This window comes from Rissa tridactyla, chromosome W (genome assembly GCF_028500815.1).
Source record: "Rissa tridactyla isolate bRisTri1 chromosome W, bRisTri1.patW.cur.20221130, whole genome shotgun sequence".
Classification (NCBI taxonomy): Eukaryota; Metazoa; Chordata; class Aves; order Charadriiformes; family Laridae; genus Rissa; species Rissa tridactyla.
The window spans coordinates 5274897-5294613 of NC_071496.1; the positions used below are offsets into that span (position 1 = coordinate 5274897).

Genomic DNA, 19717 nt, shown 5'->3' on the forward strand with positions numbered 1-19717 from the left:
AGGCCATCAAGGAAGAGATGCGACATATAGATGGGCTCGTGACCGAGGAGTGGACTTGACCATGGACACTATTGCACAGGTCATACATGAATGTGAGACATGCGCTGCGATCAAACAAGCCAAGCGTTTGAAGCCTCTTTGGTATGGAGGGCGATGGCTGAAATACAAATATGGGGAGGCCTGGCAGATTGATTATATCACACTGCCACGAACCCGTCAAGGCAAGCGCTATGTGCTCACAATGGTGGAAGCAACCAGTGGATGGCTGGAAACATACCCTGTGCCCCATGCCACTGCCCGGAACACTATCCTGGGCCTTGAAAAGCAAGTCCTGTGGCAACATGGTACCCCAGAGAGAATTGAGTCGGACAATGGGACTCATTTCCGAAACAGCCTCATAGACACCTGGGCCAAAGAACATGGTATCGAGTGGGTATATCACATCCCCTATCACGCCCCAGCCTCTGGGAAGATAGAACGATACAATGGATTGTTAAAAACTACACTGAGAGCAATGGGTGGTGGGACTTTAAAACATTGGGATACACATTTAGCAAAAGCTACCTGGCTAGTTAACACCAGGGGATCTAACAATCGGGCTGGCCCTGCCCAATCAAAACTTCCACGTACTGTAGAAGGGGATAAAGTCCCCGTAGTGCACATGAAGAATATGCTAGGGAAGACAGTCTGGGTTAGTCCTGCCTCAGGCAAAGGCAAACCCATCCGTGGGATTGCTTTTGCCCAAGGACCTGGGTGCACTTGGTGGGTGATGCGGAAGGATGGGGAAGTCCGATGTGTACCTCATGGGGATCTGATTTTGGGTGAGAATAGCCAATGAATCAAATTGTGTGCTGTTAATTGCTAAGTAACACTGTCACTGTATGTCCTCATTACTATAATTGCTATCAGTTATACTACGAGTAAGGCACAGGGATGATGGGATAAGAACTGACCTCAGCAGCTGGCGCCCAGCAGTTTCCTCAAGATCTACATCTTCAGCCCACGGACTGTGTGCATGAGCCACACCGGGTACACCAGTCCACAAGTTCCGAAAAAATACAGCATGCAACAGGCCAGCACCACCCAGCATCTCACCTGCCCTGAGAGACTGTTCTAACAGATGGAGCCCAAAGCCATGGATTACAAGAACTCAACGGACACTTTGGAGGGATGGCCCATAAACTAAGGGCATTGTATCTGCATGAATATATATGTATATATATATGACAGGGGAGAGTGGTGGCAATTCATTGGAACCTGTAAGATCTGGGCATGGCATAGATGGTATGGAATAAGGGGTGGATAATGTCCTGGTTCCGGCGGGGATAGGGTTAATTTTTCCTGGTATTCCATGCCATGTGAGCCATGCCCACCCTGAGCTGCCGGGGGAGGGGGCAGGAAGTCGCCGCTGGGAGCGGGCTGGGCGTCCCGGGTCCGGACAGTGAGCGGCGGTGAGCGGCGGTTCCGTAATCGTGTTTGTATATTCCCCTATCCGTGTTGTTGTTGTTGTTTGCTTGTTCCCTTTGCTGTTCTGTTAAACTGCCTTTGTCTCAACCCAAGAGTCTTGCCTTTTTCTTCCGATTCTTCCTGTATTGGGAAGGCGCGAGCGAGCGGCACATGGTTCTTTGTTGCCGTCTGAGGCTAAACCACGACAGGGGGGTTGCTGCAGCCCAGCCTCCAGCTAGAAGAAACGCACACCAGAGGGGCTGGCGCCCAGCCGGGAAGGGCATCAGAGGCACAGTCTTGCAGCTCCTGTTCCCACCAACCCCAAGGGCAGGTGAAGGGATGTTGCTCACATGCGCAGAGAGCATGGGCTGGAGAGCACATCTGTCTCCTGCCCTCATTTAGGGCTTCAAAAAGAGCAATTGATACAACACGAAGCAGAGGGATTTCACATAAACTCTGGTAAATTCTGTCATTTTTTTATGGCAGCTTTTTCTCCTGGCAGCTGATTTATACTCCTGCTGCATCACCTTGTTTTAGGCTTTTCCTCAGAGCACAGGCTGAGTGTGCAGCTCCTCCTGCACCAGCAGCAGAGCCCACGCAGGTTTTCCTGCTGGAAAAATGCCAGTTTGTGTCAGAGCAGGGCAGGTGGTGCTCCCTGGCTGCCTTGTCTCCTCTTGGGGCATCAGACAGCCGCAGTGGGGGAGCAGTCACAGCCCAAATCCCACTGCCTCAAGGCAAACCCTGGTCCAGGTTCTTAACATCCAGCATTTAAAGCAATCATTTGGATTTCTATTTCTTGTTTGTGATACCAAAGAAAATGACAAACAAGGAAAATCTTGAAATCCATGCTTGAAGGAAATGACTGAAAATTATTTTAATCCTTCGATCTTGTATAGACAGGTATTTTGGAAGCCCTTTTTCTTCAGAACTATGGAAGACCCAGAGAATAACATGATTCACCTCTTATATAAGAGAGAATTAATATCTTACAGGAATTTTGAAGGTGCTAAAGTCTGTTTAAAATATATACAACTCATTACTTCCTTTAAAAAAAAAAATTCTTAGATTTATCCCCACTTACCCCTACACTCATTACACATTTTTTCCAAGGCATCCCTGGAAAAGGAGCAATTTCCCAGGTTCATCCCACCTGTGGCACTCCATAGGGCCAGGCTTTTTGGAAGTGATGCGCTCAGCACTCTGACTGGGAGCCCTTTCTGACACAAGAGCGAGCCAGGCCAGGCCAGGCCAGATGTGGGGTTGGCTCTGCAGATTTAACACCAGACAGGATTTCCCCTCAACCCAACCATCCGCCCTCCTGCCTGGGAGGAGAGGCTCCTGCAGGTCCCAGGATCCCACTCAGAAACGGGACCCACCTTTCTGCAGCAGGGGTGGGAATTGGCATCCCATGACTTTAGCATCGTGCCAATGGCACTCACTGATCTGAAACCCACATCCATGCCACTCAGCCGGGCTGAGGAACATGCCAGCACTTCACTGTCATGGTCACTGCTAGGACCAACACCGTGTCAGTGATTTTTTAAGTGGGGGAAGGCCTACCACTCATGGGCACGTGCTATGGGTGTCCTGGTTTGAGACAGAACAGAACCAATTTTCTTTTCAGTAATATTACTTTTCAGTTAAGTCTCTTCTAACTAACTGCACTCTGAAATTAACAGCATATTTTTCAGACAGTGTCTGCTTCTGGCAGTGATAAGGCCTGATGTTTATAGTTAATACCAAGGAATGGTATGCAGAGAGGCTCCTGCTTATACTTATTGCTAGAACAACCAAGGCCAGGTAACTTAGTTATGTGCCACGTTGGAGGGCTGGAAGTGGAAGAGTGTAAAGGGGTTGTACCTGTGGGGAGGAGCGGACAGGACAGGAGACACAAAATTGACCAACAGGGTATTCCATCCCATCTGCCTCATGCTCAGTCTAAAAGCTGAGGAATCAAAGGGGTCAGCCGCTTTTCTTCAATGTCCCACATCTGAGGAGAACATCTGTTTGTCTGCCTTTGATCCCAATCTGTGTGTTCCTGACTCCAGATCCAGAATCCAGTTCCCGTCTGTCGCTGAGTCCAGTCTGGGACTTTCCCAGTGCCTGACAGTGACGTGATCGTCATCCTGGGAGCTCAATATTGGTTTTGTATATATTTGTATATATTTTATTTTTTTTTTATTGTCTTTTCTTTTTATTGTTAATAGTTTTGGTTTCATTTTTCATTAAAGTAATTTAATTTCTTTTCAACCCATAAGTCTCTCTCCCTTATTCTCTCCCCCTTCTCTTCTGGGAAGGGAGAGAGAGGTTAAAAGAGAGCATCTGTCATTTGTTTAGTGGCCATTCCAGCCTAATCCATGACAATGGTTGACTCACCTGCGTTTTGGTGACCCTCGTGAGCTGTTCCTCCTGTCTAGCTCAGAAATCAGGTTAAAATGGAGAAATTCAGGGGGGTGAATTATTCAGACACCTCCAATCATTAGTAATTTTTACTAAGCTCAGCGATTGCTTGTGCACATGGATGAGAAGAGAAACTTCAGTCACCCAATACCAATTTCATAATGAATTCTTCATTACCTAAAATTAAGGTAGGCCCTGGAATTCATTATTTGCATCATAAAGCTTTCTGTTTCCTCAACACTCCACCACCACCCCCCAAAGAAACCTAATCTCTGGAGTTATTTCTACCCTGTTGTCACACGTAAATTCCATGACACATAATATACTTGCACTGCAGGAAGAGTCAGGATTAGTTTCGGCTGATATACTCTCCTGATTTAAGGGACTTTTCTTACAAAACAACACATTCATCTTAAATTCAAGGTTTCTGGTGCGTGTGGTTTGAAGGAGCATCTGTGTCACCAGGGCTCACAGCCTGCCAGAAACAAGACACAAAGTGCAAATGTGAGTCCAAGTTGCTGCCAGCCTGGAAAGTGCAGCAGGGAGGATGGGGACATGCAGAGCCTTAGACTTTGAGAATTAGGATGGAAAATGTCAAATAAACAAGGAGCAAACATCCCAAACAACAAATTCCTTTGAACCTTTTGCTACCAGCTGCAGGGAGAGAAGGATTTCCAGCAAATGTGGAGCTGGAAAGAGGCAGAGCTGTTAGTGGGATACAGAGTGAGCTTTTCAGCTCGTCATTCAGATATGTTATTTTCTTTTAAATTTTATAAATTAAGGAGAAGAAAAAAAACCCAGCCAAATCAGATCAGCACAGAAGCATCCTAGCATCAGGCAAATACAGCAGCAGGGTACTGGTGCCATAGCCTCTCTGTGCTCACCAGCCCCAACAGCACCTGGGATGCATCAAGACTACCCGAGACATTTAGGCAAAGATCCAAAATAGAGTTGGCTCTGCAGTTGCAGCCTTCATACACGATTTCAGAGCTGAAGCTGCTGATTTTTTTGCATGTCCTTGGCACCAGATAAGCCCAGATGTCTCCGTCAACACAGATGTTGAGCTTGATGCTCTCCAGATGGCATCTCGATTGCTTGAGGCTTGACTGATTGAGTTACCAGGGCTGCAATCAGCTCCATGGTTCAACCTGCCTTGTCTCTCCCCATTATGCCAGGGCATGTTTGCTTAGCTTAGTATGTTTTCATCATGCCTTTCTCTACTATGTGATGAAGAAAGAGTGCCAGTTAAGCCTGCTGAAAACAAAGCTATCAAGCTAATAACTCAGTCATTTAAAAAAAAAAAAAAAAAAAAAAAGAAAGGAAAAAATAGGCAGGTCCAGCTGGCTGGCTAGAGCCAGCACTCAGCACCATCCCAGGCAGGATCAGACACTCCTGTTTTGCTGGCATGGGATCCCCTCCCACCCACAGGTGCCACACATGTGCCCATCTTAGAGATAGTTAGAAATATTGTTCCCCTCCAAAAACCTGATCATTACCTGTAATCTAAATACAAGAGTTCATTTTCAAATTGAACTATTGCTTTTCAACTTTGTGGTTTAGAAGTTCTTGTGACTTTTACAAGTGATACACCAAATTTTGTTTGACTCAAACTTTCTATCTCATTAAATTCCCCTTTGGTGGGATGCTGCAGTCTCATCTGCCCTTTTCTTGCTCTACTGCCTATTTCATGCTGAACTAATTCCCTTGTACTTAATGGAGACATTTCATTCTGCATGAGCATAAAGACCATTTTCCCTCACTTTCCATTTTAAAAAAATCTGTTCTGCCCTAGAAAAGTATCAGTGCACAGCCATTTGACTATATTTGAAGCAAGGAAGCTCCTCTTTCAGTTCAAAACTACTGTTTTGCTCACACTGAGCCTGGGAGGTTCAGCAAGCATTTTTTTTCCTCATGATCTGCTTTCTAGCCAACTTGCACAGTTTGTCTGACCTTTGCTGCTCTGTTTTGCTTTCATTAAGGGAAGGTAGCACAAATCATCCATTTTAACAACCTGCCTCACTCCATAATGGCTTGTGATTGATACCTTTTAATTTTCACAATGCTCTCCTGCATTAGCTGCAAAGCATCTAGTGCCCCAGAGACGAGGTGCATGGAGGTGAGTGACAGTCGCAGGTCTATCACGAGATACAGGAGCTGCATATGTAGAGGATTGGTCTCTGGTGAATACTTGCCTGCTCACATCTGAGGAGAAATAACTGGACTCCAGACAATCCAATGTGAATCAACAGAAGCCGTTTATTAAGCACAGATCATCATCTTTTATACCCTGTGTTGTAGCCGTACACGCCACTCGCTTATTTCTGATTAGCTAGTTACACTGTCCACGCGCTGTCCATGCAGTTCATTCACACATCAGATTGGTTACAAGAATTCACATAGTAAATTGCTTAGTCATTAGCACAACATGTTTTCTACCTTCTCAGTTCCCGTTTTTCCCATGTACTAATTCCATCTTCTACCACCTGTTTTGCTCTTAATCTAATCTCTCATAGTAGGGAGGCTGGCTCACATGGCCATTTTCTCTCAGACACATTCCTACAATACCCCCTTTTTCTTCTTGAGCCAGCCAGACCTTATGCATGGCATTTTCTGTCATGTCAGTCACTTTGCAGAGAACACACGAGGCTACCATAATCAATAATAATATAACCAACAATAGCATGAGCCCTTGCTTTAGTAAGTCTGATAACCATCCCGTTATACCCCATGAGTTTAACCAATCATCGAAACCGTTTTTAACTGCTTTTAATTTGGACATGTTATCCTTCAGCTCCCGTAACTGCTTATGAATGGATGATAAGTGGTCAGAAAGGTTCATACAACACATACCTTCAAAATCTTCACATCCATGACCCTGAGCCAACAGCAGAAATCAATCATCACCCCTGTGGTGTCTCCACAAAAGTTCACTAGGGTCGTGTTAAATGTTGGGTAAACTGAATTGAATCCTGCTGTATTAAAAGAAGCCGAAATACCAAGGGTTCTCAATTTTGTGCTCAGCTGCAACTTCCAATCACAAGGATAAGCCCGACACTAATTCCCAGTGGCATCTTCAAATATCAGTACCCTTGCCCTTCTTTCTGCGCTGTAGATGACCGAACCTGTTGCTACAGTGACGTACTACCTGTTCCCACTAGTCCTCCGGAACCGACCAAACCTCTGGCAGTAGCACTGTGTAACAGCACTGTATGCCACACCTTGACCAATCCTTGTGAATGGTAGACTTCCCTAATCTCCTGTCGCTCAGCCAGCTCGTGTTGAGGTGAACCTGACTCTATGTACTCTATTGCAATAGCTAAACGAATTAAACCCGTCACCTTACTTAGTTCCTTATTAAAACACACAGCACACCGGAATTAAAATACTAGAATTAAAACACACAGCACACCCTGTCACCTTACTTAACTCCTTATTAAAACACACAGCACACTAGAATTAAAATACACAGCACACCGGATTTAAAACACACAGCACACCGGGACGCAGCACGTGGTCTTTCAAACCACCACCAGCCTCGACAATCCTCACAAGGCACAAGGATCTATGGGTCACAGTTCCACACCTAGGGCACTGCACTTCTTCAGCCCTCATCGTCGTTGTTGGTATTGTGGGGTAACTCATTCGAATCCGTCTGCTCAAACCAGGGCTTTATCCACTTGGCTGGTACCCATCTGGTTCCGGCATCTGTAACGACACAGGCATATCCTCGACCCCAGGTTAATAGTCTACACGGTCCTTCCCACTTCCCTGTCACACTGTTTTTAACTGCTACCATGCCATTTTCCTGCCTAAAATCTCCCAGGTCTCTCTGCAGGCCTGCGCCGTGCCGCACGATTGGAGGTACAAGGCAGTGTTGAGGAAGGCGTAGGAAGTTCAGGACGTAAACGGCTTTGTTCAGTCGATCTACAGGACTCAGCCCTTGCTCTCCCCCTTTTTGTTTTTGAAGCAAATTTTTTAAAGACTGGTTCATGCATTCCACTATGGCTTGACCCATTGGAGAATGTGGTGTGCCAGTCACATGTGTAATGCCCCACAGCTGTAGAAATACCTCTGTTGAACGGGCTACATACCCTGGGACATTATCAGTCTTTATCACACGCGGTACACCTAAGGCTGCAAACGCGGATCGCAAATGCTTTCGTACATGTTTACTAGATTCACCAGTCTGCGCAGTTGCCCAAATTGCAGTTGAATAACAGTCTACACTCAGGTGTATAAATTTCAGTTTTCCAAATACTGACACATGGGTTACATCAGTCTGCCAGAACTCCAAAGGTCCATGCCCTCGGGGACTGACGCCTGGGTTGAAGTTAGGTATAAATGGTTGACAATCAGCACAAGTTCACACAATATCATGTGCTTGTTGTTGTGTTAAAGAAAATTGCTTCCTCAATGCCTTCACATTTTGATGAAAAAAATCATGCGACATTTTAGCTTGCTGCATAATGTTCGGAGTTGTTACCAACAGTGTGATAATCTGCAACTGTGTTTCCCTCAGTTAAAGGACCAAGTAAACAGCTATGAGAGCGTATGTGGACAATAAAATAACGAAACTGTCTTTTTCATAAAAGCAACATTAATTGCAGTAAGAGACTAAATAACAATTGGTTCTCTACTTGTTTTATAAATGCTCCTTCAAGTCTCTGAACAATACCAGTAACATATTGAGATTCTGCCTACATTTAACAGTTCCTGTTGAAATAAGTCAAAAGCCTTTACTGTGTCCCTGAACCATCTACAAATACCGAACAGGTGCCATCAAGAGGCTTTGGTGCTAGCAGGATGCGCGGCTGTAAAGGAATTTGTGAAAGTGACTGTAATGGTCTCTGCCAGGGGAAAGAATAATTTATTTGCCCAATATAATGTACTAAGGAGGTTAAGACTTTGTGATAACCAAGGGTCAAGGTCATCCTTTTTGATGGGGACACGTATGTGGCTTGGATCCATTCCAGGAAGCTGGTGACAGCACAAACGACCCTGGAAAAACAATCGTGGTAACATTTCAATCATCATAGTTACTGCTTTTGAAAAGGTATGTGGCAAAAATACCCACTCTAATGCAGTCAGGCTCTTTGCGAGTGCATCATCCCACTGTCCTGTCAGGGCGTAAGGTTGAAATTCTTGTAGGAAGGTGTTCAGTGCGTCTTGCAGCAGTAGTAGACTATATGTTATCTTGCAACATGCTGTAATGCCTTCAGAGCTGTTGGGGTTAATGAACATAGAACTTATGGGGGGGCGGGGGGGCGGGGGCAGACACAGTGCTTCAGGGCATCCCCTGTATCTTCAAAGTGCGCTCATGTCTCTCTCCCCCTCTCTGACCCGAGACAGCCCCCCTATATCCTGCACTGGATTGAGTGGAGAAGTACAGGCTAGAGTCGCTGCACGCGTGGCCAGCATATGCAGCGAGTCTCACCAAACTCATGATCCAGCTTTGCTAACAGCGGCTGTCTGATACGTGACTACATTGTTGTAATCCCTTCTTGTTATCTTCTTCTGTGAAGGTCGGGTTCTCATGGATACACACACAGTTTTTAGAGCAACATATTCTACAACTCGTACAAGGGTACGATGCAAAGCGGCATTTACAACTGATCGTACAATGCTTATTAAACACGGCAAACAGCATACTAAACAAAACAGACAAATTCCTTCCACACAGGCAATGAGTATAATTTGCTTCAACCAACCCCACCCCCAAGTCCATCCAGCAAAGAGATTTCACCCAGTGGTCTCCACAAGTTGCTGGTTCGGTTGGTGCAGTTCCTGCAACTGGGCAAGGATGGATGTGGAGTGGTCACTTAGATTCATACAATACAGTCCTTTAAAATCTTGACAACCATGTCTGTGAGCTGAAAGCAAAAAATCAGTAGCAGTTCTGTTTTGCAACATCGCATATCGAATACTATCTACATCTAGCAATAACTCAGAAATAGCTGTACTAGTAGCATTGTTAAACTTATCCTTGGCAGCAAGAGAGTCCTTGTTATCACGAATCCTTGGCAGCAAAAGAGTCCTTGTTAGCAAGAGCGCATGCGGACTCCCTGTTCTTGCTGGTACTGTGCTTTGATCTTCTTCCACAACAGGCCAAGATTCTCAAGCAGCTGGATAAGGTGTCTGTGAGTCCATCACAGGCTTATGTCATCCAAATGTTTTTCTTGCCAGCACCCGAGACTGAATAACAATTGGTGTGATATATGTGTTTTCCAGCACCCAAGTGCGAGTCCCTTGAGTGTATTTACAATCTTCCTTGACGATCTTCCATTGCTTTCCCATATTCCACCCCCTTGCTCAAGAGACCGCTTCTGCTGGGGTTCATTTTAGTCTCGCAGGGTATAACACAGAGCAATCTACTAAGGCATGCAATAACATATACACATATAGGAAACAACCAAAAACATATCTCTATGGTACTGCTTTGAATCAGGTGTCCTATTTCTCTTTTTCTGCCACTTTCTCGTAGTGCGTATGGCATACTTTTGTGCTAACGTGGCACATTTCCCATCTAATTGTTCCTGTTTGGTTTCTTTTTTTTTTCTTTTTTTTCTTTTTTTTTCTTTTTTTTTTCTTTTTTTCTCTTTTTTCCTCTTTTTTCTTTTTTTTCTTTTTCATTTTTTTCTTTTTTTTCTTTTTTTTTTTTCCATCCCTTACGACTGACATAAAAGTCTGCCTTTGCAACGAGAGCTCAGTTTCTCATTTTTCCTTAAGTTTCTCATTTTCCTACACAGCATCCTATAGATTTTGGCTCAACTCCTTTTCCAAATCAACCATGATCTTATAGACAAACAACAAACAACCAGCGATACGCCCTGCACGGACGAGCCGTTCCCGAGAGCGTAAGCGTGTCGGCTGGTGAAAACTCCCCCAATATTTCAGGACTTCCATCGGTTCTACAGCCCATCCTGGTGTATCTACCTGGGGCACGCTCGCCCTACGTCTAAACATTGTGTATATACAAACTTCTTCACTTGACGGAGTGTCAGCCCTAGTTGCATACGAGAACAGTACCACACCGGGCAGAACACCTGCTCAAGGGGAGTCACCTAACGACACTGCACACAACAAAAAGCAAACAGTAGCACACATGCTGATCAGCAGGTATAAGCTGGCGCCCACACACACTTACACAGCAGACATACAAAAACAGCACTTCTATCTCAGGGAGACGACTGGGGAGGGGAGGGGGCGAGGCAGGCAATGGCAGGAGCAAACAGCTCCGGCTCTGTCCTTCTCTGCTGACACTCTGCCTCCTCCATCGGCCTCAGGTGGAGCAGAGGGGATCAGCAGGGGATCGTCCCAGACCTTCAGACCTGGCCTGTTCAATCCCCCCCCTCCTGTGGGTTGTAATGCTGCAAAAGCCCCGGCTGCCGTGGCTCGCTCCGCCTTCATATCTTGTAAGGTCGATAACACCAACCACCATGTCGTCACTAACGGTGATGCCTCTTTGTCTCCTTTACTTATCACTTCCCACAGTTTTTTCCCAACAGCCTCCCATATTTCTGGTTTAAAAGCTGTCTGGGGCTCTGGTGCGAATCCATTCCCTCTGCACCAGGTTAACAACCTTCGGAGCATACGCTCATCGTATTTCACCCCTCTCTTAGAGAGGATATGCAGGAGAAGTCTTAATACAGCCCCTTCTTCTTTTGTTACTTGTTGCCCCATCTCCTGCCCCGGCTGCTCACCTCTCTCTGGGTGTCCGTGGCCATGTCGTCTGTTTCCTCTATTCCGGATTGCCGCCCAATCCGCCTGGTCTCAGTCCAGCTGAGCCGTCCTCCAGCCGGTGGATTCTCCTTCTGGGTCTTCCGCCCCTCGCATTCCGTTGCTCAAGCCAAGCGCCGATCGGTATCACGTCGGGGTCACCATCTGAGGAGAAATAACTGGACTCCAGACAATCCAATGTGAATCAACAGAAGCCATTTATTAAGCACAGATCATCATCTTTTATACCCTGTGTTGTAGCCGTACATGCCACTCGCTTATTTCTGATTAGCTAGTTACACTGTCCACGTGCTGTCCATGCAGTTCATTCACACATCAGATTGTTTACAAGAATTCACATAGTAAATTGCTTAGTCATTAGCACAACATGTTTTCTACCTTCTCAGTTCCCGTTTTTCCCATGTACTAATTCCATCTTCTACCACCTGTTTTGCCCTTAATCTAATCTCTCACAGTAGGGAGGCTGGCTCACATGACCATTTTCTCTCAGACACATTCCTACAGACGTCCAACTGTTTTCAGTTGAGGAGGGGTTTCTCTCAGGGGATCTGAAGGCCATTATAGGAAAAATAAGGTGTGTGCGTCTTGAGATGTGCTCAGGGACATCAGTCACTGTCCCTCCTCCTCCTCATACCCGCACATCTGTGCACCCTCATGCACTCTCTTGCTGCTGCCTGGGGACTCTGGGAGCCCATCAAACCAGCATCACACTTCACCTCCCAGAGAGTTCAACGGATGATAAAATTTCAAAGGGGTGTTTGGGTGTTTAGCAGATATCAGAGCTAGAAAGAGGACAGATCTTATAAATTTTGTCTCTTATGCTGCGCTTTCCATACAGGAATTTGTACATTGTGTGAGATGATGGTGTGTCTATTTGCCATTTGGTAGACGTGTACATGAGAATAGTAAGAAAGTACCAGGAGTTTTCCAGGGGCAGAGAAAAAGGCTGACCCATAAGATTTTTATTTCATTTTTTTTTAAAAGCAGAAGACAAGGAAAAAAAGGCAAGGATTTTGATTCAAGGAAGAAGCACCGTGGAAACCCAGCCCCACGCAGCGCACAGCTGGGGCCATGTCATGGTTTGGGCCAGACGGGCCACTTAAAATGAATGACAGATGCTCTCCCCCATCTATCTCTCCAAGGAGAGGAGGGAGAGAGAAAGAGACTTATGACTTTAGAAAAAACTAAACTACTTTAATTAAAATATTAATAAAATAAGAAAAAGAAAATAATGAAATAGATACAATATATACAAAACCATATTGAGCTCCCAGGATGACAATCATGTCACCAGCAGGCACTGGGAAAGTCCCAGACTGGAGTCAGTGATGGATGGGAACTGGGATCCAGAGCTGGAGTCAGGAATGCACAGATCAGGATCAAAAGCAGACGAACAGACAGGGTCCTCCTTGGACATCGGCCACTGAAGAAAGAGAGCTGACCCTTTGATCCCTCAGCTTTTATACTGAGCATGAGGCAGATGGGATGGAATACCCCGTTGGTCAATTTTGGGTCACCTGTCCTGTACACTTCTCCCTGCAGGTGTGACCCATCTATGCTCTTCTACTTTTGACCCTCCAATGGGGAAATAACAAATTTACCTGGCCTTGGTTGTTATAGCAATAAGTATAAGCAAGAGCCTCTCTGCATACCATTCCTTGGCATGAATTATAAATAATCAGGTCTCATCTCTCTGAGAATGAACAGTGTCTCCACAATATGCTGTTAATTTCAGAGAGTTCAGTCAGTTAGAAGAGGCTTAGCTGCAATGTAAAATTACTGAGCAGAAAATTGGTTCTGTTTTACTTTAAACAAGGACAGGCCAATAGCAAATTCCTCACTGAATTAAATGTACAAATCCCTGAGCTCTTTGAGATGTACAGCAGAATTCCCCAGGTGATGATTGTACCTCAGCTCCCTGTGAGATCCACTCCATGCCCCGAAGCACAAGGAGAGAGCTCACTTGCTATTTTATTTGAATAGTAAAACATAGGCACGGTTCTCATTTATAGTTACTGCTAAACATTTTTTTTCTGTCTGTACTGCATGTTGCAGCAGTCAGCTCCATGGGTTTTTCTTTGCATATCAGTATTGAAAGTATTGGCTTTTCTAAATCTATATTCTTCCATTTCTATAGTTACCAGCACTGTCCTATTTAGGTGCGTCTAGGCTAGAACCAATTCCCCATGCTATGGCTGTGTGTTGCCATGGCAGGTACCAGGCTGACTTGCTGTTACCTGCGTTATGCCAAGTGCCCACACGCAGGACCGCTCAGACATGGGCAGTACTGGCACATCCTTCCCTGCTGGTGTCAGACCCGGTGCCATTCCCACTGTGCTGAGCTCCAGCCAGGCCCCAACATGCCAACGAGGGAGCAGGACCATGGAGGAGCTGCACTCACAACCCACATGGGGCATTTTGTTGCTGACAATCCCTTTCTACTTGCTCCCAGCTCCTGCCACACCACTGCCAGCATCTCTCTGCCCCTGCCTGCTGGGCTGCGCTGCCTGCTCTCCTTGCACTCCCTGGCACCCTTTGGTTACAGGATTTGTGCTTAAAGGAAAGGAAGAAAGCTTTTGCCGTATCCAGCTTGTGGCTTGCAACAAATACTTCTCTTCCCTCTCCAGCAAGGCTACTGAATGCCTCTGCTACCCACCTGCATCTCCTAAGCCAAAGAGGGGCAGAGACGTGGTTTGGTCTGAAACACTAATAGTCCCATGTAGCCAGAAAGACTCAATCCCCGTGAATTGTTCCCCAGGATCCATGCACATGCAGCTCAAAAAAACCCTGGTGGGCCACATGCTCCTATCCCACAGGGCACACACCTGCATTGTCCTCTTCTTGTCACAGGGCTCAAGTGCGTTTCTCACTGGACATCCCACGGCCTATCCTTGTTTTCCTTGGGCTAATAGAATAGCATTGAATCTGATTAAAACATGGAGTGATCTAGTCTCCAGCTGCTAGTTCGGTCAAAAGACTGTATGCTTTTCATTAAGTGCTGTAGGCACCCACATGATTCTATGATTTCCTCTTCCTTGAGCAGCTACAGCAGGTTATTCCAGTGTGGCATTTTCCTGCGTGCAATAGTCCCAGGCTCTGGTTGACTTTTTTGCCATCATCAGGCAAAGGCAGGTCAGGCATGTTTAATGAACTTCCCTGGTATCACAGAATCACAGAATGGTTTGGGTTGGAAGGGACCTTAAAGATCATCTAGTTCCAACCCCCCTGCCATGGGCAGGGACACCTCCCACTAGACCAGGCTGCTCGAAGCCCCATCCAGCCTGGCCTTGAACACTTCCAGGGATGGGGCATCCACAACTTCTCTGGGCAACCTGTTCCAGTGCCTCACCACCCTCACAGTAAAGAATTTCTTCCTGATATCTAATCTAAATCTACCTTCTTCCAGATTGAAGTCATTACCCCTCATCTTATCACTACATGCCCTTGTAAAAAGTCCCTCTCTAGCTTTCTTGCAGGCGCCCTTTAGGTACTGGAAGGCTTCTATAAGGTCTCCCCGGAGCCTTCTCTTCTCCAGGCTGAACAACCCCAACTCTCTCAGCCTGTCTTCATAGGAGAGGTGCTCCAGCCCTCTGATCATCTTTGTGGCCCAAACCGCAGAGTAGATTTCTCTACATAACAGATCAATTTGTTTTCACTGAAATGAAAAGCCTTCATAGAAATTTCAAAGTCTTGGTGTATCAGATATGATCTATGTCTAGCCTAAGCTAAACATTCGTGCCATCTTCTCACTGCAGAGTGTAACCGCAGTTCAGATCCAATTAATTTAGACATGTTCCTTCTAGAAATATTCCCAGACCTGCTCTTTTTTACCTCTTCTCTGCAAGGTTTTCATAAGATTTCTCTTAGAATAAGCTTTGTTACAAGACTTATGAAATTCAGAATTAAATCTACCTTGTGGGGATTCTTTCTTAGGGATTAATAATTCATCCAGAACAGTAAACAATCCTCATATGTGCTAACTTCGATGAGAAAGTACTACAGATGAGACACACTTCAAATTAGTACAAGAGAGATTCAAGGCATTTGTTTTAAAAACACACTCCACAAAACCCCAGGGCTGTGCATTGCAAGCCTATGCTAAGGTTTCCTAGGGTTCTGGCTGCTATGTTTTTAAATAATTCAAAATTCTGTGTTTTTTTTTTAAAGTGCCATAGTTTCCTATTTATATTCACAATACATATCTCTTGCAGTTTCACTATATATTTTCCACAGATTACAGTAAATAAAAGCTATAGCTTTGAAGGTTTAGAACTGAGGGAGATTCCTGAAAAACTACCTGTCACAACTGAAATCCTTGACTTCAGCTTCAACGCGTTCCTTCCCTCCAGAATTCAACCTTCTCTGAGCTGAAGTCTCTCTCTACTTGGACTTAACAAGGTATGGGAGAGCGTCCTCACTTTTGCACATCACGTTGGTCAAACCCCTTGCCCCTGCCCAGAGCTGGAGGCTTCTGGAGCACACCAGAGCAGCATCTCCCTGCCTTCACAGGGAAACCACCAGTAGCACTTGCAGACAACTGGTGAAGCATTTCGCTAAGCAGAGATTGATATGCTTGGGCAATATCTAGGCTTCTCCTCCAGTGACAATCATTTGCAGGACAATGGGTGAAATATGCATTTTCCAAATATTACTACCAAGACCAGCAAAGTCACTAGAGCAATTTTTATTCAGTTTTCTATAAAAATATTGTTCCCTAAAACCTAGAGAAAGATATGTTTGGTCCTTGTAAGTGCCCAACTTTTTCTATAGGAGAAGAGATTTTCATTTTATTAAGCTGGACTCTAAAAGACCCATGTCTCCCTGACTTCCACAAATGCCTCCTCACACCCATCATTTCAGGGCAGGTTTTTCTGCTGTAATACAGCTTCTCACCAGGACCCTCTATTTAAATGTGAGCTTACAAATACCAGGCAAGCATCACTGGAAAAGACAGACACTTTTATCCTGGTGAAGACGACTGATCATGAATTTTTTCAGATATGAAGTGCAGTTTGAGTTATCACATATACCATGAGAGTTTTACAAGACAGGCCACTGATGCTGGTTTCTGTTGCTTTCTCAAGGTGTCAGATCAACTGGGTGTACGAAGGCGCCTTTCATAACAACAAGCAGCTGAAGACAATTGTGCTGACCAAAATCTGCTCATGTTTCTGTCTGACACAGCATTTGCTGGCCCTCAGTCCCTGAAGCAGCTTGTCTTAATGCAGACAGGAATAACCAGTATATCCTTTATTCCAATGAAAAATCTGGACAGCTTGGATACCCTTATCTTGGGCAGCAACCACATCTCTTCACTGCAGCTCCCTCCCAACTTTCCAACTCAAAACCTCAAATACCTTGACTTTCAAACGACCAACATAAGAGCAATCACAGCAGAAGATGTCAGCATTCTGCAGAAGACCAGCAATATAACTCTCATCTTTAAAGGCAATAATATTTTATACATTGAACCTGGAGCTTTCCAGTCCCATTTCTACAGTTTGGACTTTGTGGGCTGCATTGACATCCCTGGAATCCTCACGAGGATACAGCACACCACAGCCCAGACCCTTTGGTTGGGAACATTTCACAGTGTGGAAAAGGAGCCCTACATAAGCCTGAATGATTTACAAAGCCTCTGTAATATCTCTGTCAAGGATCTCTATCTGCAACTATGGCACTTCAGAAACCTAAACTCTGCCACATTTCAGTGCTTGACCAAGCTCCAAAAGCTGGACCTAACTCAAACCCACATCAGTGCACTGCCTCCCAGCATCAGCAGCATGAACTCGCTAACAGAGTTAGTTCTCAATGTGAACTCCTGCGAGCACCTCTGCAACATCAGCTCTGCTGCCTTCCCCTCCCTCACCCACATCAAGGGGAACTTGCAGATCCTGCAGCTGGGCTCTGACTGTTTGGAGAAACTGGCAGAGCTTCAACATCTCGATTTAAGTCACAGTCACAATGAAAGCTTTGACTGCTGTAACAAAGCACTGAATGGTTTAAGCAGTCTTTGGTACCTGAATCTGAGCCACAACATAAAGCTCCACCTCCAAGACATGCTCTTTAAGGAAGGTGCTAACCTGGAGCTGCTGAACCTAGCTTTCACTCCTCTTCACATGAATACTTCACAGGGTCCTTTCTGAAATTCGCATCTCTTGCAAGTGTTGAATCTTTCCTCCTCCCACATTAATACTAGCATTCAGCATCTCTTTCAAGGCCTGGAAAACCTTATGGACCTTAGTCAAAATAATTTTGAGTCAGATGATCATGCCAAAGGACAAACTGTTCCAACAGCTATCCAATTTAGAGCTGCTAATTTTATCATCCTATGAACTGACAGCAATAGACAGCCAAGCATTTCACAGCCTCAGGAAATTACGGCACGTTGATCTGAGCCACAACAAACTTGTTCCATTCAGCACAGATGCATTTTCAAACCTCAAGAGCATCTATCTCAATTTTGCCCACAACAGTAATCATATTGTACCACATGACAAGTTTGTGTCCCTAGCTGGCCACTGCGTAATCAATTTAAGTTACAACCCTCTGGAATGCACCTGCTCCAATATTGGTTTAATCACCTGGTACAAGCAGAATCTAGATAAAATTGAAGACCCTGAAGGAATGAGATATTCTGAACCCAAATTACTAGCTGGGGCTCAGCTGGCCACTGTCTCACTCTCCTGTGGGATCAACACAGAAGGAATAATTGCAGTTGTCCTGGCTATTTTATCTAGTGGTGCCATCTTCATTTGGGGTGCTCGCTATTGCAAGCAAAATTACCAGCAAATCTGAGTTTATGATGAACATATAGAAAAAATTTACAGCAATTGTATTAAGATGAAAGACAACTTACTGTTATTGTTTGTGATGTGTATTTCCTTAACTTTTGTAATACCCTTTTAATTTGCATTAGAATTTTTAGAAAAATAATAAAAAATTCTTATATGAGAACTGGAAAAAATAAACTGCGACCTGTGCCTCAAACATTAATAACTTCTCTTATAGAGATACCGCAGTTCAACTCCACGTAGTATCACAGCCACTAGGGCTAAGGCACCTGCAAAAGGAAGATCCAAGGGATGAAATGCAAACCTTGTTCTCTTTAAAAAAAGAAAACCAAACCCCCCCAACAAAAAAACAAACCAAACCTCAACCTCTATCAAATGCACTTGAGAAACATTGTTTAAGAGCTGACAGAAGTGTACCCTGCTCAGCTAAAAAGAAAAAAAGAAAAAAAGGAAAAAAAAAACTGTGAAGGACAGGAGCAACATTCATAGTCACATAAGATCCACTCCTGCAGGGCTGACAGAAACAGCCTGTATCACCTCTCCAATTTCTCTAAAATATGTTTGATCCTTAGAAAGTTCCTGGCCATTGAACCTCTGTCTATCCATCTCTCACCGTGGGGCAGGCCCTGCTCCTGGACTCTATTAGACTTACATAGCAAGCAAGGACTAGCAACAATTTCTGCTTTAACCACAAAACCTGTAGATTTGGTCAAGAACCTGCAGATGCTTGGCACTACACATGCTTGAACAGGGCAAAAAACCAACACCAACAGCCAACTCGGGCCAGCTCGGAGTGGACTGTTTTCTCCATCAGCATCCCAGGAAAGAAAACTAGAGACTACAAAGGGTGGCACAGTGGGGGGCAGCAGTATCATCCCATGGGTGCTCCTGGTGCTGACACCTACTTTGCATCACTTCTGGTGTGTGCATTCCTGGAGTGAAGTCAGAGTTGGGCCGTGCTCTTCGCTTCAATGGAATTTTCCAACAGAAAATTTATATATATCTATAACACACTACAATGTCCAGATCATATATTAAAATTTTTTGAAGTCCAAAGATTTAATCTTCTGGGATTACTTAGCAAGAATATAAATGGAAAGAGACAGTAGATTTATTTTTCTTTATAGAATTTGTTTACCCAGTCAAGCTCTGATCTGATGCAGTCCTTGGTTTCCAGTCAGGCCTTTTATCTCTTATTTTTTAAAATAAAGCTGGGGAGCTGGCGCACAGAGAGAACACGGGAATGGCCTGAGGTGAATGGTGCCAAACAGGATTGAACTCACCACCATCCTGGCTCCTGGGCTACAGATGTCACTGAAGTCATGGTACAAAACAAAACT

At 44.9% G+C, this 19717-nt stretch overlaps 1 pseudogene; it reads left to right on the plus strand.

Annotated features, from left to right (window-relative positions):
* Positions 1-5872: 5872 nt before the first annotated feature.
* Positions 5873-18381, plus strand: LOC128902041 (CD180 antigen-like; annotated as a pseudogene).
* Positions 18382-19717: the final 1336 nt, after the last annotated feature.